Below are 23,621 nucleotides of genomic sequence, written 5' to 3'. Positions count from 1 at the left end.
GAAGATCAAGAAACACCCCCACGTGGAGCTAAGCCCTGAGGTCCAGGAGTCAGGAGCGCAGGGCCACGGCTGGGAACCAGACATGTTCTCTAGCTGCCTGCGGCTGTCTCCAGCCCTTGGCCTGGTGTTAAAGGCATGGTGTGGCTTCTGAGGCTGCTGGAGGATTACCGTCAGCAGTCCACGTGGGCCAGTAAATGTGTTTTCCACCAAGACTTCTTGAGGACTTAAATCCTTCAGCAAATCTCAGACTTTGGGGCACCTTAGGTGGATCTTTGTTGGTGTCCCTCTGCCTACTGTGATCCTGTTTCTCAGAATGACAGAGAAGAACATACACGCTGACACCTGCTTTGACAAAAGGAAGAGGAATACTGACACCACCCTGGAAGTTCGTCAAGAATGGCCACCTGCCTGCGCTCCTGGATGCTTGGGGATGCGTGCAGATGTTGGACTCACATCGTGGGCCATTGAAGGGGCTTTTCGGGTTGGTCTTCATTCCCAATGGAGTTGTGATTCACTTGACCCCACACTCCCTGGCAAATTGTTCTTGTGCAAAGACATAGCAGCATGAGAAAAAAAAATCACAGTTACTTAAAATAAATTGATCTCCAATTAAGAGAGAAGGAAAGCTTTCTCAGCCTTATCTCCAACAAGAATAGTCATTAGACAACACTGTCTGGAACAAGACAGAAGCATTCGGCAAGAGAGCAGCCAAAAATAAATCCCGGTCCTTGGATGGGCCGCAATACGGTTTTCAAGGTGGTAAAAGCACAACTCCAACCTTCGTGGTTTCCCATCCTTGCTTAGCAAAGAAATTCTCATTCCTTAGGCTGTCATCTAGGACTCTCAAAATTAAGATCTTTTATTTTTAAGATTTATTTTTATTTATATGAAAGGTACAAAGACAGAGAGACAAAGAGAAACAGATAGAGGCAGAGAGAGGGAGAAAGAAAGAGAGAGAAGTCTTTCATCTCCTGGTCTGCCCAGCTAGGGCTGGCCCAGACTAAAGCCAGGAGTCAGAAACTGACCTGGGTCTCCCATGTGGGTGACAGAGGCCCAGCTAGTCAATCATCTCGTGTTATCTCTAGGGTGCATATTAGCAGGAAGCTAGAACCCAAATCTAGTCCCTCTAATATGTCAAACCGCTGCCTCCAAATTAAGGTCCTGCCCTCACTTATGAGCATAGATGCAAAGACACCAAACAAAATATTTTAATGATGCCTCTGACCAAATAGCTTTAATTTTAGGGACACAAAAATAGTTCAGACACTGCCTATGGCACCAGAATCCCATATGGCTGCCGGTTCATTTCCTTGCTGCCAACGGCCTGGGAAAAGTAGCAGAAGATGGCCCAAGGCCCTGGGCCCCTGCAGCCATGTGCAAGACCCAAATGGAGCTTCTGGCTCCTGGCTTCAGCCTGGCCCAGCTCTGGCTGCTGCAGCCATCTGGGGAATGAACCAGCAGATGGAAGATTTCTCTCTCGCTCTTTCTCTCTGTATATCTCTAACTTTCAAATAAATAAACCTTTATTTTGAAACATTTCAATATTAGGAAATCGATTATAATACAATGTAGTACATACATTAATAAAGGAGGAAAACCACTTGAATATCAGTGATGCTGAGACAAGTTTTGATTAAGTCCAATTTCCATCACTATTAAAAACATTTAGTGGATGAAAGAGGTGGTAATGGCTAATGGGAGTGCATATGGCATTTAATGGAATGAAAAGTAGTATTCAACAAAGACAGAGGAGCACAGTGCTTCCTTGTACCCATGCAGTCTACTGAAAGCCTTAGTGACCAACGAAACAGCAACAAGGAACGCTGTATAAAAATGCAAAGGGAGGAATCAACTATTACTATTTTCAAACAGTATCATTGTCTGGGTAGAAAATGCAAGACAAAAGAGGAGAAATTATTAGATGATGAAACAAGGCATAAAGTCAGTATATGAGAATATTAAAAAATTAAAATATTTAGACATAGATGTTAACAGAAATATGGAAATATGTATGAATGAAAATATTAAACTTTATTAAAGGACATAATACCAAAAGAAGTAGGAGAAATTTTGTATGCTACAGATATTAATCTTCTTGAGAAGTAATCTATAATTAAATCTTAATCAGGACCAAGTGTTGGGGCAGTGGATGCGAGATTGGCTGGGAAGCCTGCATCCCATTTCAGAGTACCTGGATACAAGCCTTACCTCTGCTTGTGATCCTGGCTCCCTGCTGATGTGTACTCCAGGAGGCAGCAAGTGATAGCTGAAGTACTTGGGCCCTACCACCCATGTGGATGACCTAGGCTGAGTTCTCAATTCCTGCCTTGGGCCTGGCCCAGACCTGGTTGCTGGAACATTTGAAGGGACTAAACCAACAGACGAAATACCTCTGGCTCGCTTTGTCTTCTCTCTCTCTGCCTTCCAACTAAATGAAATACACAAATGTAACATCCTCATAAACATTTTCATTGAATTTTTGGTATCACTTGATAGATTTACCTTAAGTTTCCTAGGCAGAGACTATTTCTACAAGGGCAGATAATAAACTAGTAGCCATAGTACTAGTTATTTAAAAATGTTTCATTTAGGGCCCGGCGGCGGCCTAGCAGCTAAAGTCCTCGTCTTGAACGTCCCGGATCCCATATGGGTGCTGGTTCTAATCCCGGCAGCTCCACTTCCCATCCAGCTCCCTGCTTGTGGCCTGGGAAAGCAGTTGAGGACGGCCCAATGCATTGGGACCCTGCACCCGCGTGGGAGACCCGGAGGAGGTTCCAGGTTCCTGGCTTCGGATTGGCGCGCATTGGCCTGTTGCGGCTCACTTGGGGGGTGAAACATCAGATGGAAGATCTTCCTCTCTGTCTCTCCTCCTCTCTGTATATCTGACTTTGTAATAAAAAATAAATAAATCTTTTAAAAAAAAAGTTTCATTTAGTTACTTATTATCATTTTGTCTGAAAGTCAGAGAGACCAGAACACTCTAGGTAGCCAGAGTGAGAGCCTCCATCCACTGATTCATACCCCCAGATGCCAGGGCTGGGTCAGGCTGAAGCCAGAATTGAGAAAATTAAACCAATTTCCCAGGTGAGTGGGTGACAAAGACCTAAGTACTTGCACCATCACCTGCTGCCTCTCAGAGCAAACATCACTGAAAAGTTGAATCCGAAGTAGAGACGGGATTCAAACCAGGCATGCTGGTACAGGGTGTGGATACCCCCAAAGGCAACTTCACTGCTGCACCAAACGCCCACTGCATCAGCTGCTGCTTGAGGGAGAACCGAGCTACAGAAAAATAGAGGAAGGAGACTTACTCACTGTTTATACTGCTGTGTCTTTGTATTTGCTACTATATGCATGCATTCCCTAGACAACAAACCAAATAAAACAAACACAGTGCTCATTTGACAAAATTCTACTTGGGAAAATCAAAATGTTTTGCAAAAAATAAAAATGTGCAATGATATCAAATCAAACCACACATCATACCATCATTCAAGGCAATGCTTTTGACCCTGAAACAGGTGTAACATTCCACAGAGACAGGCACGTCTATGTGCCAGTTTGCTTTAAGTTAAAGGCAGCGATTGATACCACGGGATCAAAGGATGGAAAAGTTCCGAAAGATGAGCAATGGCAATGGTGACACAATAAACGCCAAAGCCTTTGACACTCAAAAATGATTGAAATGCAAAACCTAACCAGCACAACAAAATAAGCCCGAGGTAGGTCTGGATTATAATGGGGCTGCTGAGAGATTGTCATAATTCCAGTCTGTTGAATCTGCCCTTAGATTAGTGCTGATTTTTGTCTTGTTTTGTTTTGTTTTGCTTGTTTTTGGTTTGGTCTTTTAATCTTTTAAAGTGTTTGTGAGCAGGACATGGTAGCCAAAGGGATGTTGGCACGAGGGGCACAGGAGGGAGTGGGGAGAACAGGGCTTCGGCTCACTTCTTTACTATCATTCGGTTTTTCCCCTGTGCACTGAGCTTCCCTATGTCAGGGTCTCCAGGAAGGAAGAGCGGGAAGCAGGTGCCTTCACACCAGTCTTGACCTTCTGCTGATGTGGGACCAAGACTCACTCTTTCTTTCTTTCTTTCTTTCTCTCTCTCTCTCTTTCTTTCTCTCTCTCTCTCTCTCTCTCTCTCTCTCTCTCTCTCTCTCTCTTCTCTCTTTCTTCCTTTCTTTCTTTCTTTCTTTCTTTCTTTCTTTCTTTCTTTCTTTCTTTCTCTCTCATGTATTTATTCTTATTGGAAAGGCAGATGTACAGAGAGGAGGAGTGACAGAGTAGAAATCTTCCATCCAATGATTCACTCCCCAAGTGGTTACAATGGCCAGAGCTGAGCCAATCCAAAGCCAGGAAGCCAGGAGCTTCTTCTGGGTCTCCCACATGGGAGCAGGGTCCCAAGGCTTTGGGCCATCCTCCACTGCTTTCCCAGGCCACAAGCAGGGAGCTGGATGGGAAGCAGGGCAGCCGGGATTAGAACTGGCGCCCATATGAGATCCTGGCACATTTAAAGGGGACGAATTTAGTCACTAGGCCACCACGCAGGGCCTGGATCAAGTCTATTTCATATTCCTGGCTTTCTTCTCGGTTAATATCAATGTCCCCATAACCTTCTTCCAAATACCCCACCCTTTGTCCTCCCTCCCTAACCTCCTGCCACCCCACGGCCAAGGGCACCCTCAGGCCTTGCCAATCCTCCTGCCTCTTCTCAGAGCAGGGTGGGAGCTTCCAATGGACTGCCCAGCCACATGTGCCCCAGTGTCCAGGGGCTTCATGGCGGGAGTGATTTCTGTGGGACCTCACTGCTCTGTGACTCTGATAACTGCTCCCAATCCTTGGTTTACAGAGGAGTGTGAGGAGACCAGAAGGAGTTAACACATCACCATCCTGACATCTTTTCTCCCATCAAATGACACAGTCAGCTCAGCAGGGAGCTGCAGCCAACCCAGAGTGAGAAACTGATATTTAATTTGAATTGAAACTGAACTCAAACAACAATATTGTTCTCTCTTTGAAGCTTGAACTCGATCTGATCTGGACAAAACCCAGATGATGTTGGACCCTATTCCTTTGCTTCATAAATGACCCACTGGAATTTTCTGAATTCTGAACTTGCTTTGTCTTTGTGTGCATGTGATATTTTTCCAGCTGAGTAGAGTAATATGCTAAATCATTTTAAAAAATAGTTTTATTACCATAAGGAGGCCCAACCTTTTAAACACAGACTGTATTCTTGTTACTGAAAAAATAATAAGGGTTTGGCATGATGACTCAACAGGCAAATCATCCACTTTACAACACTGGCATCACATATGGGCACTGGTTCGTGTCCCAGCTGTTCCACTTCCATTCAGCTCCCTGCCTGTGGCCTGGGAAATTAGCAGGGGATGGCCCAAAGCCTGGGGACCCTGCAGCTGCATGGGAGACCCAGAAGAAGTTCCTGACTCCAGGCTTCAGATCAGCTTAGCTCAGCTCTGGCTACCCCAGCCATTGGGGGAGTGAACCCAGGAGATAGAAGATCTTTCTCTTTCTCTCCTTCTCTCTGTAAATCTGTCTTTCAGATAAAAATAAATAAATCTCCCTTTAAAAAGAAAGAAGAGGATTTCTTTTAAAAAGGAGGCAGAGCTAATGGAGCACAGACATAGCTTTTAGAAACCGGAGTGCACGTTGAGAATCAAGATGGCAGAATAGGGTAAGGACACGTTTAAACAGACGGAGAAATATTAGCCAGTGTGAACCAGAGAGGGTGCATTCCAGGAAATAGGAGAGGACGGAACAACAGCAGAGGGGCACCTGGAGACTGACGGACACAGGGAAGTAGTGGAAACAATGCTGTGGTGTTGCAGTGACTGGTACCCTAGTGGCACTCAGCGAGTGGCAATCTTAATTGCACCAGCAGCCAGAACTATATCAGCAACCAGGTAGGAAGGGATGTCTACTGGGAACTCAGGCAGTGAACCCAGACAAACAACTGCCCATCCTGCTGGTCTGTTTGATTCGACCAGGAGCAGAGACAGAGCAGCAGATCCCAAACAAGCAGTGCAGGAACAGAATGGATTTCACAACCCAGTATGCCCCCTAGAGCCGTATTGGGAACCATTTTGTTTAGGGAGGCAAGGGTTATGGACAGTAATGTACATGCATGGAGCTGGGAGTGATCTCATTTCTGGCTCAGTGAACTGCAACAACTGGCATCCTACAGGTTCCATCCAAGATAGGTCCGGGTAGCCCTCAGACCTGACAGCCAGCTGTTCAAGAACTGTAGTAGTGGCACATCAGGCACCATTTCTTACAGTGTGGCAAAGAATTTAAGATTGCAGGGACAACAGTGAGCTGTGCATGTGCTGAGCTCAGTGAGAACTCACGGAGCTTAAGGCATTGCACTGGTCCCACAAGAAAATAATACCAACCATGGCATAGTACAGGTCAAAATAGATCCTTGTGGTCCTCAGACCCGTTGGCCAACAGGTTCTGGCAAGATCAGCACCACCAACAACCTAGCTATATAAGACACCTGGTGTCTCCCTAATCCTGGGACTTGCTCCAACTGGAAGAAAGAGAAAGTTTGTACAAACAATGGTGCCTCAGCACAGTGTCACAGGAGGTGGAGACTGGTGAGCCAGGAGCTGGAGCTGTGGAGACCATGGTGGAACTCTAACATAAGAACCCAGACCTGGAACTTGCTGGAGGGAGTGGCACAAGTGACTGCAAACAAAGAGCCATGTACCAACTGCAATAAGTAAAATCGAACTATAGACCTGCGGTGACAGAGCTTAGAAACCTGCCCCAAGGAGAAGACTCTGCTAACCATAAGTACAATGATCAAGAGCAAAAGAAGAGACAAAGGCACAATAGGTATTACTGAAGACTCCCCTGCAAAGGAGTAAAGCCCTTTGCCAACCTCAGAGTTAACTGAGGAAGACATCGAGAATTCAAAACACTTGTTGTAAACTCTTATCCACAACAAGAAGCATGTATAGCAGGCATTCAAGGAATTTAAGGAATATGTCACACAGGAAATGAATCAAATGGTAGCTGATATATCAGAAATGAAGAATACAGTGGAGCAAACTAAAAGTACAGTGGAGAGTCTCCAAAATAGAATGAAGGAGGCAGAAGAAAGAATCTCAGAACTGGGAGATATTTTCTGTCATCAGGGGAAGCAAACAAACAGCTGGATCAGGCAAAAAAAAAAAATTCAAGAATTGAAAGACACTATTAAAAGGCCAAATATAAGAGTTATGAGAGTCCCAGAAGGTGCAGAAAAAGAAGCTGGGATTAAGGGTGTATTCAGTGAAATACTAAGGAAAAATTTCCCTAATCTAGAGAAAGAATTGGGAAACAACATCCAGGAGGGGCACAGAACTCCCAACAGGCTTAATCAAAAGCGATCTTCACCAAGACACATGATAATCAAACTCTTTACAATCGAACATAAGGAAAAGGTCCTTAAATGTACACGTGAAAAAAAATCAACTGACATATAAAGAAATGCCAATTAAACTCACAGGAGATCTCTCACAGGAAACTCTACAGGCAAGAAGAGAATGGAGCAACATATTCCAGATTCTAAAAACAAAAAGTTGTCAGCCCAGGATAATGTACCCAGCAAAGCTTTCCTTTGTTTTTGAAAATGAAATACAATTCTTCCACAGTAAAGAAAAGTTTAAAAAATATGTCTTTTCCAAACCTGCCCTACAAATGATACTTTAAAATGTTCTCTTGGCAGAGAAAAGGAATAGTGCCCACCAAAACCAAAGGCAAATGTGAAGAACATCCCAGTAAAATAACGACAGAAGACTAAATGAACAACCCATTGCTAAAATGACAGGGCCAAATTACCACCCATTCATATTAACCCTGAATGTAAATGGCTTAAACTCATCAATAAAACATCACAGATTAGTAGACTGGATTAAAAAACAAAACCCATCTATTTGTTGCCTGCAGGACACACATTTCACCAACAAAGATCAATGGAAGCTATATCTCATGGATTTTGATTTTTTTTGTTAGTTTCATCTCTTCAAAACACTTTCTTCTGATTAAATTCTTCAGTGACTCATAGATCATATAGAAGCATCATTTTCTTCAAGAAGGTTCTTGATTTTTTTCCATTTCTTCAGCGACACATTAGTCGTTCAGTAGCATGTTATTTAACATTGTAAATTTATTTTTTTTCTTCCTGTTGTTGATTTTGTTTTGTGGGTTTTCATTTAAGGGGAAGTATAGTAACTGTGAAATGGAGACTAACAAATCCAGATGTGAGGATACAATGCAGTATGCATCTCTGCTCCCAGACAAAGATGGGCTCCCAATGAAACTGTTTACTATATCTTGACAATAGGATGCTGGGCATATGACTGTGTATGAAGAACTATACTTTAGTAATGATATTGGGAAGCTCTTTGAGAGGGGAGGGGATTGGAGAGGGGATAAGGGAAATCCAGGGCCTATGGGACTGTATCATAAAATGATAATAATAAAAAGAAGTTTAAAAATAAATAAAGAATAATGAAATTAACTGGTAAGCTTCAAGGGTTGTTTTCTACTATAAAAAAATTTTTTTTTTTAAAGATTTTTTATTATTATTGGAAAGCCGGATATACGGAGAGGAGGAGAGACAGAGAGGAAGATCTTCCATCCGATGTTTCACTCCCCAAGTGAGCCGCAACGGGCCGGTACGCGCCGATCCGATGCCGGGAACCCGGAACCCCTTCCCGGTCTCCCACGTGGGTGCAGGGTCCCAAAGCTACTATAAAATTTTAAGAAACAGACACGGACATGAGGTTTCATTTCTTGTGCTCCTTTTTTCCCCGAAGTGATAAACTACCAGTTACACAGGAAATAATCTGAAAACATGGTGATCCTTACAGTCCGGTGTTTTTGTTTCGAAAGGATCATAGTATGTGAGAAAGGTGACACTAAATGTAGGATCTTGCGAGTCAGCAGCAGCCTTTGCTCATGACCTTGCACAGGGCCCACAATTGTGCCTGAAGTTATTTGTGGAGCAAATGAACCCAAGGGGAAGCCTCATCCTTTATTTATTGGCTTCTTTGAAAAGCAAAGGGAGAGAATGTGAGTCTTTCTATCCACTGGTTCACTCCCCAAATGGCCACAACATCCAAATCTGGACCAGGCTGAAGGCAGGAGCCAAGAACTCCATCCAGCTCTCTCACTTGGGTGCTAGGAACCCAAACATTTGGACCACTGGTTTCTCAGAGATATTAGCAGGAAGTTGGATTGGAAGCAGAGCAATTGGGACATGAGCTGACACTCTGATATGGGACTCCAGTGACCTCACAGGCAGCTTGACCCACTGGCCACAATGCCAGTTCTTAATACAAAACTCGTATTTCCATTGCATCACCATTCTTTGGTCTTCATATTGGTGCTGTCTCACTGAGCCCTCTTGATTGTCTGGGCTTGTCTGAGGGTCCCTCTCTCTTACCACGGCAGCAACTTCCCCAGACCCTGTAACTATTCATGCTCCTCAGTTATCTTTTCTCCTTGCCTTGTTATTCATCGTGGGTGTGTGTGTGTGTGTGTGTGTGTGTATACTTTCATGAATACAGTCATCCCTCAATTTCTATGGGGATTCAGTTGCAGACTCCCTATAGACACCAAAGTTCACTGATGCTCAAATCGCTTATATTAATTGGCATGGTGTTTTCATGTGTGTTACATGTATCCTCTCATATCCTATAAATCTCCAGATTGTTCATACCACAATAGCACAATGTAAATGCTGTGTAAGTAATTTCACTGTACTTTTTGGGAGTGACAGTGAGGGAAAAAAAGTTGTACAGATTCAATACAAATGCAAGATTTTCTGAATATTTTTTTAATCCACGATTGGTTGAACCCATGGATGTGCAATTCATAGTGACCCAAGGCCAACTCTATTTGATATCTAATATGGCCTTATCTCCTTTGTTGAATAACTCTATTAGAAATTTCCATTCTATTTTATTTTATTTTATTTTATTTTAAAGATTTACTTTATTTTCATTACAAAGTCAGATATACAGAGAGGAGGAGAGACAGAGAGGAAGATCTTCTGTTGTGGGCTGTGGAGCTGATTTACATTGCTTTAGCTGAGCACTCAGGAATCAGGCCTAAGGCAGTAGCACCTGGCCTTTGCAGACTCATTGGCGTCCTATTGTCCTGTTAATAGACTTGGGGAAGAGGAGATAATATGTAACAGAGGCTTAGGAGCAGGCAGCTCCCAGCACTTCTACCACCACCATGGTCTCCGTGTGTTAGTGCTTTTCACTTGGACATTCGCCGTGCCTACTATGCCAGCTCAGCTGAAGAATTCTAATCTGTCCAGGCATTTTCGCTATTGTGAGACTGGCTTTTTACACAATGTGAACTTGGAGGTTAATGTCAATGATAATGTCTTACAAAAGGGCCTTCTATTATTCCTACTGTTTTGGCTGACCCCATTGACCTTATGCTAATCAAGGGACCTGTGTTTAGGGTTTCATCCTCTCCTTAATCTTTAGGTTCTCCTTTTCTTTGTGATACAAGATTAGGTTGTAGGATAAGAATTGTAGCAGGAATTTCTATTGTTTTTGGATAAAGCAGATGGCAAGGTTGTCCTTAGAAACACCCACTTGACCATGATGTGGAAAGTCTGAGCCAGAGTTTAACTGATTCTGTATAAATAAAGCGGACTGCTTTATTGCCGTGTCCACTATCATCATGGAATCCTAGTGGTCCGTCTCTTTCTTTCTGCGCCTCATCCACGCACCCTTCCCGAGTTCCGAAACCCAGGCTGGAGCTGGACTCCGGCAATCTTCTATCCGATGATTCACTCCCCAAGTGACTGCAATGGCCAGTGCTGCACTGATCCGAAGCCAGGAGCCAGGAACTTCATCCAAGTCTCCCACGCGGGTGCAGGGTTCCAAAGCTTTGGGCTGTCCTCGTCTGCCTCCCCAGGCCACAAGCAGGGAGCTGGATGGGAAGTGGAGCTGCGGGGATTAGAACCGGTGCCCACATGGGATCCCAGCGCATTCAAGGCGAGGACTTTAGCCGCTAGGCCATGGCACCGGACCCTCCATTTTATTTTTATATGGAGTTGTATATCATTTAATACATGAACAAGAGGGGTCAGCATTATAGTGTAGCAGGTCAATCTGCCACCTAAAAAACTGGCATCCCATATGAGCACCAGTTTGTCTTGACTGTTCCACTCCCTAGCTAGCTTTCTGCTAATGTGCCTGGGAAAGCAGTAGAAGATGGCCTAAGTACTTGGGACCCCCCCACTCCCACAGGAGACCTGGGTGGAGTTCCAGACTCCTGACTTCAGCCTGGCTCAGTTCTGGCTGCTGTGGCTATTTGTGGAGTGAACCAACAGGTGAAAGGTCTGTCTCTCTTTCCTACTTTCTACCTTCTGTTCCTCTGTGTAATTCTACCTGTTAAATTAATTAATTAATTAAAAAAAGACCTATGAGCAAGAATAAGGAGGAAATTTCTGTGCTCTAACAAATTTATTTTCCTTTTTTACAGGCACCTAAATATGGACCAGCCTTTCTGGGTTAAGTTTTGTTTGTTTCATTTTTGAGAGGCAGAATGAGTTCACCCATCTGCTGGTTAACTCGCCAAAGGCCTGCAATGACTGGGAGCTGGGAACCAAAGTCAGCTCTCCCACACTGGCAAGCTGTTACCACTGTCCCTCAAAGTCAGCACTGGCAGGAAGCTGGGTCAGGAGACAGAGCCAAGTCTCAAGTCCAGATACCCCACTGCAGGTCACAGGTGTCTTAACTCCTAGGCTGCCAGCTGTGATTTGGTTTCAAGTTTGATTTGGTAAATTTGCCTTACTTATTTCTTCCTTGTTTGTCTCTTGTTGATACCAGGGCTTTCCCTGGGGTCATAACTAATTGGAGAATTTTGCCCAAGTTGCACATGGGAACTCTGATGAGCAGTGTGTGGGTAGAGAAGTAACTGCCTCAGGGTCTCTTATCCCACCCTGCCACACCTTCAGCCTTAACTTGCTGTGACATTGCTCTCATAACTTTCCTGTGTCTAATATTTTTCATTCTAAACCTAAACATCAATGCTGCCATAAAATTAATACAGGGGGAAGATGTTTGGCAGAGAAGATGCCCCTTGTGGCATCAGTTCGAGTCCTGGCTGCTCCACTTAAAATCCAGCTTTTTGCTAACGAAGCTAGCAGAGCAGCAGAGGATGGCTCAAGTGCTAGGGTCTATAAACAAGTCCTATATAGGATCTATATAGGAGTATTATATAGGAGTCTACACAGGATTCCTAAAAAGGGACTGTATAGGACTCCTATATAGGGTCTATATCAGAGCCCTATATAAGAGTCTATATAGCAGTCCTAAATAGGATCCATATAGGAGTTCCTATAGGGTCTATATAAGAGTTCTATATCGGATCTATATTGGAGTCTATATAGGAGTCTTATACAGGAGTCTATATGAGAGTCTTTACAGGAGTTCTGTATAGCATTTAATAGGAGTCCTATGCAGGGTCTATACAGGTGTCCTATATATTGTCTGTATTGGAGTCCTATATAAGGTCTATGTAGGAGTTCTATATATGGTCTACATGGGAATCCTATATGGGAGTCTTATATAGCAGTGTTATGGGCATCTTAGGTAGGGTATATATTGGAGTCCCTTATAGGGTCTATATGGGAGTTCTATATAGGGTCTGTATAGGTCTATTTAGGAGTCTATATAGAGTCTATATAGGGTTATATAGGAGTCTTATATATGGTCTGTAAAGGAATCCTATATAGGGTCTATATGGGAGTCCTGTAGGGTCTACGTAGGAGACCTATATAGGGTCTATATAGGAGTCTTACATAGGGTCTACATAGGTGTTCTATATGGGGTCTATATGGGAGTCCTATATAGGGTATGTAAAGGAGTTCTATACAGGGTCTATATAAGGGGTTCATATAGGACTCTATAGGAGTCCTATGTAGGTTCTATATAGGAATCCTATATAGGGTCTATATAGGAGACTATGTAAGAGTCCTACAAAGGGTCTATATAGGAGTCCTATATATGGTTATGTAAGAGTCCTATGTAGGGTACATATAGATTCTATAGACTACTATATAGACCCTTTGTAGGACTCCTATATAGGACTCCTACTTAGACTCTATATTGGAGTCTATATAGGATTCCTATAGAGGGTGTATATAGGGGTCCTATGGATGATCTAAACAGGGACCAATATAGAGTCTTTAGAGGAGTCCTACATATCGTCTATATGGGAGTCCTATATAGCGTCTACATGGGAGTCCTATATAGGGGTCTATATGGGAGTTCTATATAGAGTATATATACAAGTCCTATATAAGGTCTATATGGGAGTCTATATAGGATTCCTATATAGGGTCTATACGGGAGTACTATATAGAGTATATATACGAGTCCTGTATAAGGTCTATATGGGAGTCTATGTAGCAGTACTATATGGGAGTCTATATTGGTGTCCTATATAGGATTCTATATAGGAGTCTTATATAGAGTCTATTTGTGAGTCCTATATAGTATCTATATAGGATTCCTGTATAAGGTCTACATAGGACTCCAATACAGGGTCTATATGGGGTTCAATATATGACTTCTATACAGGGTCTATAAGGAGTTCAGTATAGGAGTCCTATATAGGGTCTATATAGGAGTCTATATATGAGTCCTATATAGGTTCTCTATGGAAGTTTAAATATGAGTCCTATATGGGAGCCTATATGAGAGTCCTATATAGAAGTCTATATGGGAATCCTATATAGGGTCTATATGGGAGTCTATATCGGGTCTATATGCGAGTCCCATATAGGATCTATATAGGAGCTATCTCCCTCGTATGTGGGAGACCCAGAAGCTCCTGGCTCCTGGCTTTGGACCTGTCCAGTTCCAATCATTGAGGCCATTTGCAGTGAAACAGTAGATGAAAGACCTCTCTTTCTATCTCTCCTCTCTCTGTAACTCTGCCTTTCTACTAAAAATAAATCTTAAAAACAAAAACAAAACAAAACAAGAAAAAATTGTGCTCCCTTGGGATACCTGCTTCCTATACTGGAGTGTTTGAGTTTGAATCTCAGATCTGCTTCCAATTCCAGTTTCCAGCTGATGCTCAATCTGGAAGCAGCAGGGGAAAGGTCACAGAGCCAGGTCAATGCCACCCCATGTGGGAGACCCAGACTGGTTGAGTTTCCAACTCCTGGCTTCTGCCTGACCTAATCCTGGCTATCATGTCCATTTGGGAGGTAAACCAGAAGGTGGAATATCCATCTTTCTCTGCTTTTTCAGATAAATAAAACTAAGAACACCTTGGAAGAAAACATACATTCAAAATAAATTAGTAAGCATTCATCCAGGTGAGAGCCAACCTGTGCCCTGCCAGGAGTCCCAGCCTCTCCTGCTCTACACATGAGTGTCCCTCCTATAGTGTCTATGCAGCTGGTCTGTTTGCAGTTCAGACACTGCTGTCACACACTGCATGCAGGTGGAATGCAAGTGCCAGTCCAAGTGCCTGATGCCCACCACCAGCACCTGACCTGAACTCAGTCAATAGATATCATCTCTGAAGGAAATGAGATCTTAAGCCACATGACACCAGGAACCCAAGTAGAAATATGGGTTCATTCCAAATGGCAAGCTGCCCATCAGTTCCTATTCTTTGCTTCTCTGGAGACACTCCAGCTCCTGGCCCGTTCCTGTGATTCACTGGGCTGCTCTATAGCCTTTTATTATTGTTGTTATTAATTTATACTTATTTGAAATGCAAGAAGAATCAGATATAGAGAGAGATCTCCCACTTGCTGATTCACTGACCAAATGTCCATAATAGCCAGGGTTGTGCCAGACCAAAACCAGAAGCCTAGGGGCTCAGCACTGTGGCAAAATGGCTAATCCTCCTCCCCCAGCGGCTCCACTTCTCACCCAGCTCCCTGCTTGTGGCCTGGGAAAGCAGTCGAGGACGGCCCAAAGCCTTGGGACCCTGCACCTATGTGGAAGATCCAGAAGAAGCTCCTGGTTCTTGGCTCCAGGTTTTGGATTGGCTCAGCTCTAGCTGTTGCACTCACTTGGGGAGTGAACCAGCAGATGGAAGATGTTTCATCTTTCCCTTTCTGTCTCTCCTTCAGCCATCACTGCTGTGTGGGTGTCTTAGCCCCTGACCTACAATGTCAGCATCCAGATCTGCATGGGTGTCGGGCTCCCAAGCACTAGAGCCGTCTTTTGCTGCCTCCCAGTCTGTGTATTAGCAGGAAGTTGGTTTGGAAGCAGAGCCAGGATTCAAACCCAGGCATTGCTCTGTGGAGGGTGGGTGTCTTAACCCCTGACACACAATGCTTGAATCTTCTTTGGCCTTGTAATACAGTCTTTTGTACTTTCTGTTATCCACAGCTCAGGTCATGGTTTGCAAACAAACAGCCCAGAGGCACAACTGTGTACATTTGTTTGAGAATGTCATCTGTTTGGCTGTTGCACTCTATCAGGAGCTGTCACAAGGAGCAAGGCCAGCCAGAATAGAGTGGATTCTGAAGTCTCAGCCCCCAGATTGTCCTTCCCTGAAATCCGCTTGTACCTCCCCCTTCCCAGATGCTCAAGCTCCCACTCTGGGTTCTCTTGATCAGTTTTATTTAGTAGGCAGCACTTTCCCGTGGTTCCTAAAATCTATGATTTCGCTGCCATCAATAGAACAATGGAGACTCTATCCGCATTTGTTTACTTAAGCAGAAACCAGCTCAACCAGAATGAAATCGGCCTATCTGGGCTCCTCCCACCTCACTTTACACCTGGACTCTCTCTCTGACCACAGGTGACCTCTGGGTGAAGTTGGCACAAAGTGACAGGAAGCAGGACTTCCAACTGGATGACATTTTGAGCGGAGAGCTTTGCTGCTCGGTGCAGCAGTGTCTGTGGGAGCTTTCATTCGCAGTGGCAGGCAGCTAGCTCGTCTGGGACTAGCACGGTGCCGCCTCCCTCGCCCTCTTCCTCCTGCCCCCTCCCTCCTGCCCCCTCCCTCCTGCCCCCTCCCAGGCTCTGTTTCTGCTTCTTTGGACCCACAGAGTGCCAACAGCTGGTGACTCTCATTAGACACCTACGTTTGGCAGACCGAGGCGTCCCTTTGCAGGGCACTGGGCCTGGAGAAGGCTCTGAGGGACTCCCAAGAGGCCCCGGGTGAGGGTCAACACCATCGTTCTCCTTGGCTGGACTAGCCAACAGGTGGCCTAAGGAACTGCAGTGATTCTCTTGGCATTCAACAGTCAGTCGACATCCACCCCGGCAGCCACTCAGGGTGGCAGGTGCTGGGCCTGCTTCCTGCATCCACCTTGACTGATACAGTAAATTAATGGTTGACTGAAGAGCAAAGGGCATACGACTACTTAATTATAATGCCTGATTAGCATTAGGGCACAAGAGTCATCTAAGCAACGCAGAGAGAAGGAAGAGTCCCAGGGCCCTTTAAGAAGTAGAAGGGTTTGTAGGAAGTGGCTAGGAGAGTGAGCACCAGGGCTGCTTGTTGTGGTCAGTGGGTTAAATCAGTGCCTGATACATTGTCGTCTCATATTGGAGCACTGGTATAAGTCCCAGCTGCTCCACTTCTAATCCAGCTGCCCGCCGATGCTTCTGGGAAAGCAGAAGAAGATGGAGCAAGTGCTTGGGCTCTGTCATCCATATGGGAGACCTGAATGGAGTTTCAATGGCCCAGCCCTGACTATTGCAATTATTTGGGAAGTAAACCGGTAGATGGAAGATCTCTTTCCATCTCTGATTCTCCCTCTGTCTGTCACTCTACCTTTTAAGTAAATTAAAAAAGTGTGTAAGTATATTTATATATATACACACACACACACACACATATATATATATTATATATAAAGAAAGTGAACATTGACTCAGGGCCTAAGGTCCAGCTCTATGGACTTAGCTATTTGATTTAATTTTTTTATCTGAAAGTCAGAGTTACTCAGAGAGAAGGAGATAAACAAAATGTTTGCAATGGCCGGAGCTGAGCCAATCTGAAGCCAAGAGTGTTTTTCGGCCTTCCATGTAGGTGCAGGGTCCCAAAGACTTGGGCCATCATCCAATATTTTCCCACGCCATAAGCAGAAAGCTGAATCAGAAATGGAGCAACTGGGACATGAACTGGCACCCACATGGGATACCACTGATGCGGTATGGATTAATTTACTTTGCCACTGCGCCAGTCCCTGGATTTAGCTACTAATTTAGGTAAGTGATTCATGTTTTCCAAGACTCATCTGTAAAGTAGAGATATTTTTAAGTTAATCTCTGGGGGTCCTTCTGATGAGCAGATGAGAAGATAAAGGCCCAAGACATATCCAGCCTAGAAGTGGGCACATAGTGAAAATACCCTAAATGTAAACATCATGTAATTCACGTCATTGGGAGCTAGTCACCAGGGAAGGAATCATCCATGTGCCTTTGGCCAGTGCTGGGAACTTTCTGGATACAAACACTTCAGGTGTAGGTCCCAGGGATGGTCAGGACTGGAGACCACAGCAGGTCCCAGCATAGATCACAGCCAAGAAAATTTGCTCACCCCACCCCACCCCACCCCACCAACAACATACCACTGCACAAGCCCCAGGGCATGGCCACCATTCTATGGAAGAGAAAGAAGAGAACATGAATCCCTTATGGTTCTGTGTCTGGAGGGAAAGAGTACCCTTACCTGGTAAAGCTTGTCTTGACAGAAACGAAACAGAAAGCAGAAGTATTGGGCATAAAGCAACCCCCATCTCATTGTCATGCTACATCCTTCCTGCCATGCTTCACCATGACCCTTGTCAAGGGAGGAGGAACTGGCCGGATAGCAGGGCCCTCCTGCAAAGGCTCACTGGGGCTCGACGAGAGCACAGAAGCTGCAGGCTAGAGACAACCACCACTGCTGCCCAGACACGATACCGGCATGGCGGTGAGTGGCTGAGAGCTGAGCTTCCGGCAGAGCATAGGTGCCTCATTTACTTTAATCTGTCCTTGTTAAAACCCACATTGACATTGGATTACCAAGGTGGCAGTGTTGGAAAAGGGTCCCAAAAGGGGATGAGAGCCCTTCCTGAGAGAAGGGATTAATTTTCAGGAGGCAAAGTGGGTTAGCTCCTTGGTGCCCACCCTCCCTTGTGCATGCGCCTGCTCACAGCTCTCACATGTGCTCCACTGTGGAATGCCACCTGCCATGTGATACCAGGGCATGCCAAATTACAGGCACTCAACCTAAAGTTTCTCCATTTTTGGAACTGTGAGCTAAATAAACCTCTTTTCTGTATCAATTATTTATTCTCAGTCATTTGGTTACAGCAGCAGAAAATGGGCTATAACACAGCAGGGAAACAGGGTGAGGTTGGTGTTGGAAAGCAAGCTGCAGTAGAGAGGGGAAAGAAAAGCTGGATTCCTCAGACATTCTCAAGTGAAAATCATATGGACTCACCAAAGGACAAAAGTCAGAGAGATGCGATTGGGGACCCAGACGGCCAGAGCGATGACACTGGGGCGAGGGACAAGTCAAGGTTGAGGGGGATTTTATGAGGATTTCTTTAGTCAAGGTGAATCATGTTGCTGAGGGTCATGTCCAAGTTCAGGGAGACTTTGTGGTTTATGGTTGACATTGTGATTATTCATCTGCAGTTTTCTCAAACCCTTATACATACATACGTACATATATACATACAAACAATAATTCTGGTAAATTATCTACTGACCAAAGAAATTTTGATTAAGGAAATTTTATCTATCAATGGTAATTGCATTACAAATCAGAGCCGAGGGGTCGCTGTTGTGGTGGGGTGGGTTAAGCCACTGCCTGTGATGCCACCAACCCACAGGAGAGCACTAGGCTGTTCTGCTTCTGACCTAGAGCCCTGCTAATGCATCTGGGAAAACAGCAGAAACAGCCCCAGTACTTGAGCCACCCAGCAGGGAGACCAGGATGGAGTTCCAAGCTCCTGGCTTCAGCCTCGCCCAGCCCTGGCTGTTGCATCCAGTTGGGCAGTGAACCAGTAGGTAAAAGATTGTCTCTATCTTCCTCTCTCTCTCTCCCTTCCTGTCATGCAACCTTCCAAGTAATCAAAATAAACCATTTTGGGAAATCAAAGCTGAAACACAAAATATTTATTAGTTTTTGAAAATCATAGGAAGACCCCTCCCTTATGTCATCACATGGGTAGCAGGGTCCACTGGGGCTCACACCTGCTATGAGCAGGCCTTGGGAGCAGCCAGCGAAGCACAGTCTCCCTCTGACCTTGGCCTCCTGTCTCTCACCTCTCATTCTTCTCCCATGCCAAGCCCCAGAAAGTAGATCTCCTCTTCCCCTTAGAAACCAGATCCCCTGCTCCCCAAAACCGGCCGTGAAATCCAACAACTGCATGTCCCTGGGTCTGCCTGCATATTGGGTGGCCAGGAATCAACCAAGACCTTCAAGGCAGAGGGGTCCCAACTCAAACGGAGGAAATCCTGGGGGGGGGGGGGGGGAGGAGGAGGAGAGGGAGAAGGGTGGGCGGAGAAGGGACACCAAGAGCAATCTGAACAGATGGGCCTTGCTGAATTTCTCCAGGCCACGACAGTCTGTCCTAACCTCTCTTTCCAATCACGCTGCACTGGCGTGTGCACATCCAATCACCTTGCACACCCTGGCCCCTGCTTACCAAGCCCCAGTGTATGCGGTTCACCCGGGAGGTCCAGGTCTCCAGTCTGAAGGCTCCCATACCACACAACACACACACACAGACACACACACACACACACACACACCCCAATCACCACTGCCTTTCTGTTGTTAACACCCCACCCCCATTCCTCTAAGGCAGCAGGTGGGGGGAGCGGCAGATAGCCAAAGCATTATCTGAGATTTTTCACACTTCCTAAGTACAGGAATCCTAATTTTCCTGTGAAATTCTTCAGCGAAGGTGCTTCGGCTCACAACCCAGACTTTTCCAGCCAAGAATTGCTAGAAAAGTGAAAGCCTTCATGATCAAATGCTAAAAAAAAGGAGGAGGTCAGAGCTCGCTGTGGTTGAGGTAACTCGAGGCAGGTGAGCCAGCGGCTGCTCCCTCCCCTGCAGGGTGCTTGGTCGCGGCTCACTTCCACCACCTGGCGCCCGCACAGCTGAATTGCAAGGCCTGCTATTGAAGAGCCTTTGGCTATAGACCGCAAAACCCTGTGAGATGGGAGCAGTAACTGCAGTAACTGATCAGTCCAGACCAGCCCAGTCGTTAGCGCTCTCCTTGGGGTTGATGCGTATTTTGGATGTGTTTTTCTCTCCCATAGTATCTGGTAGACACTGAACTGTTCTTGACATTGGACATGAGTAAGGTGACTCTTCACTAGCAAGACCTAAGAGTGGCTTTCGCTACCAAAGAGTTTTTGGTAGGAAGTATTTATTCATTTTAAAGGGCAGCCCCTGGCTACAACAGCCAGAACTGGACCAAACCAAAAGCAACTTCTTTCAGATCTCCCACTCGAGTGCAGGGACTCAAGGACTTGGACTATCTTTTGCTGCTCTCCCAGGACTATTAGCAGGGAGCTAGATCGGACCTGGACTTGAACCGGCAACCATATGGGTTGCCAGAACTGCAGATGGTGATTTTACTTGCTGTACCACAGCCCTGCCCAAGAGACTTGCTTTTTTGTTGTTGTTGTTGTTGTTGTTAATTTTTTTATTTATTTACTTTTATTGGAAAGTCAGAAATACAGACAGGAGGTGAGACAGAAAGATCTTCCATCGGTTGATTCACTCCCCAAGCGACCACAACACCTGGAGCTGAGCTGATCCAAAGCCAGGAGCCAGGAGCTTCTTCCGGGTCTCCCACACAGGTGCAGGGCTCCAAGGCCTTGGGCTGTCCTTGACTGCTTTCCAAGCCACAAGTAGGGAGCTGGATAGGAAGAGGAGCTGACGGGGTTAGAACTGGCGCCCATATGGGATCCCAAGGTGAGGACTTTAGGCGGTAGTCCACGCTGCTGGGCCCCAAGAGACTTTTGAACCAGGCCGCAGAAGCAAGAAGTTGGAGCTCTACTGGTTTTCTCTTCTTTTCTTTCTAAAATTTATTTGTATTGGAAAGGCAAAATTACAGATAGAAGAAGAGACAAAGATCCTTCATCACTAGTTCACTCCCCAGATGGCAAGCCAGGAGCTTCTTCCAGGTCTCCCACCTGGGTGTAGGCCACAAACCTTGGGCCGTCCTCCACTGTTTTCCCAGGCCACAGACCAAGAGCTGGATGGGAACTGGAGCACGCGGGACACAAACTAGCATTCATGTGGGATCCCTGTGCTTACAAGAGGAGGATTAGCCAATGGAGCCATCGTGTCATGTCCTGCTGGTTTTCATAAAAGACAGATTGGTGATGCTCCCCTTCTTTGATCTGGAAAACCAAGGGACACTCCAAAATAAGCACAGGCGTTCCTGAGGCTGGGAGGCAGCCAGTGAGCGTCATCTCCATCCCCATGCACGCCACAGGGGTTCCAAAGCAGCAGGTGCAAAAAGCAGCAAAACGCAGCCACCAGGAGCCCCTTCCTCCTGCGTGACTCTCTGGTACCCTCTACTGGCAAAAGCTTTTCACATCACCCCAGCTGCCAAGCAGAATGGCGAGCAGGTAAGACCCTGTGTGTTAGTGTTTTGGAGAGGCACCAATCCAAAGTGCCTGCCTCTCATGCTTGCACCAACGGCGCTGCAAGCAGAGCCCCGATGTGTGCCCCGATGTGTGCTCGCTCCTGCCCTACTTTTCAGCCTCTGTTCTCTCTGTTTAGTCGTCGACTTGATTTCTTATCCCTTCTATCAACAGCCCCTGAAGTCTTCCCCTCCCTCCCACTCTGACACCTCCAGGGCCAGCTGGGTGAGGTGGGGAGGGACACAGCTGTGGAAGTGGAGATGAACTTTGTGCCCTTTGTTTGTTTGTTTTGTTTTGTTTTGTTTTGTTTTTTGCAGGAGTCGTCCACCAGGGGCTGGCGACCGATTTTCAGAGGCCACTGCTTTGCTCCTGTTCCCTCCCCTCAGGGTGACCTCACAGGTGCTGGGTCCACTCCTTTGCTGGCGACTGCTCACCCAGCTTGTTACTAGCCCTCTGACCGATGGAAACACAGGCCATAGCTTGTGTGGCCCGTGGCCTGAGGCAGTAACTGCATTGTGTCTAAGACAAGAAGGACAATTGTGACATCATTCAGATCTGGGCCATCAAAATCAAGGTCATCCTGATTTTTGCAAAGAGCATTCTCTTTGTACTAAACTGCAGACTTGTTTAAGGATTGTCATTCCAGAGAAAGAAAACGGGTCTTATAAAATTGTACGACATAGAGCAAAAACAGCTGTCCACATCACCAATGTCTACAACTGTTAACTATTGCTCCTAGGAAGCTCTTTTAATTCCAAGCAGAAAAACCTATGGTCGGGCTGCCTCTCATTGCAACTTTGAATCTTGTTTGGGCTTTGGTGCTGAGCTTTGAACCCCCGACAGATGTTAGAAGCAGCTTTTGGAAAGTCCACACACACAGGGGCTGGAGGTAGTTAGGTTGGGCCGTGAAGTTGTTTTCACAATGATACCCAAAAGGCATCCTATCAGGTCCCAGAATGTACACTGCAAGTCCATGTTGGTGTTAGCTCTGCACCTGCCAGAAGTTATGTGTCACGTGTCCTTATTCACTGGCCACTCAGGACTGAGACACACAGTAGGGGCTTACACAAGACTGATTGGGTTAAATGGGAGTTACAACTCAATGCGTCACACCATTGAAATCATGTTATACTGCACTCACTGTATCATTACTATGCATGAAGTTGTTCTTTAAATACATATTGTTCTTTTCTCTCGTATGGATTTACATGCATAGGGGATCTCTCCTTACCCGCCCTCTTTTCCTCTGTCTCTAAATCCCCCTCCTATTTTTTGTCCCCAAGTTATTACAATAGCACAGTCATTCATTTCATTGTTACAGGATTCACTTTCTAAAATCCTGATGCTTACAAGTGTATGAAAAGGAAGAAAGTAATGTAATGTAGAAGTATAATGAAAAATAGTCATGGGAATTTTGCTGATATTCAGGAGTAAAGACACATGTTGTATAGATCTGTTGTTTCCCAGTGTGCTAATCTCCCTGGTATAGTTTTGTCTGTGTTTGTGTGTTCTATGTACTCATTGTCACACATTAGAGAAAGCATATGATATTTGTCTTTTGGGATTGGCCCACTTCACTCAACATAATGGTTTCCAGCTGGGTCCATTTTGTTCCAAATGGTAAGATATCACTGTTTTTAATGGCTGAGTAGCAGTCCATGGTGTAAACGTATGTTAGGTTATTTCCTGTGCTGCATTCCAGTAGTGCATCAGCCTGCTAATGACTGAGTCTTTTTCAACACAGCCTTAAGACTCACACTTCCATACCTGGAGATCCGGTCTCAACCGTTCACCCTCACCCCCAGCACAGACGTTTCATGCTGGCCTGTGCTGGACAATATGCGGTCCCAACAGCCAAGGCTCAAGGCTTAATTGTTTTTGTTTTAAAGATTTATTTATCTTTATTTGAAAAACAGATTTTAAAGAGGAGAGATAGAAAGAAGGTCTCCCATCCTCTGATTAACTCCCCAAATGACCATAAATAGCCAGAGCTGAGCCAATCT

The 23,621-nt window shown here is 45.3% G+C and overlaps 1 long non-coding RNA gene across 1 annotated transcript in view; it reads left to right on the top strand.

Moving 5' to 3' along the window:
• LOC131481089 (uncharacterized) overlaps positions 1-11,641 on the top strand; it is a 71,971-nt gene extending 60,330 nt beyond the window's left edge. The window contains exon 3 of the long non-coding RNA XR_009246024.1: positions 11,516-11,641. This is a non-coding gene — a long non-coding RNA (uncharacterized LOC131481089). The remainder of the gene's footprint in view (positions 1-11,515) is intronic.
• Positions 11,642-23,621: the final 11,980 nt, after the last annotated feature.

This window comes from Ochotona princeps, chromosome 9 (genome assembly GCF_030435755.1).
Source record: "Ochotona princeps isolate mOchPri1 chromosome 9, mOchPri1.hap1, whole genome shotgun sequence".
Lineage (NCBI taxonomy): Eukaryota > Metazoa > Chordata > Mammalia > Lagomorpha > Ochotonidae > Ochotona > Ochotona princeps.
The sequence above is the reverse complement of the archived record's forward strand: the minus strand, read 5'-3'. Positions and strand labels throughout refer to the sequence as shown.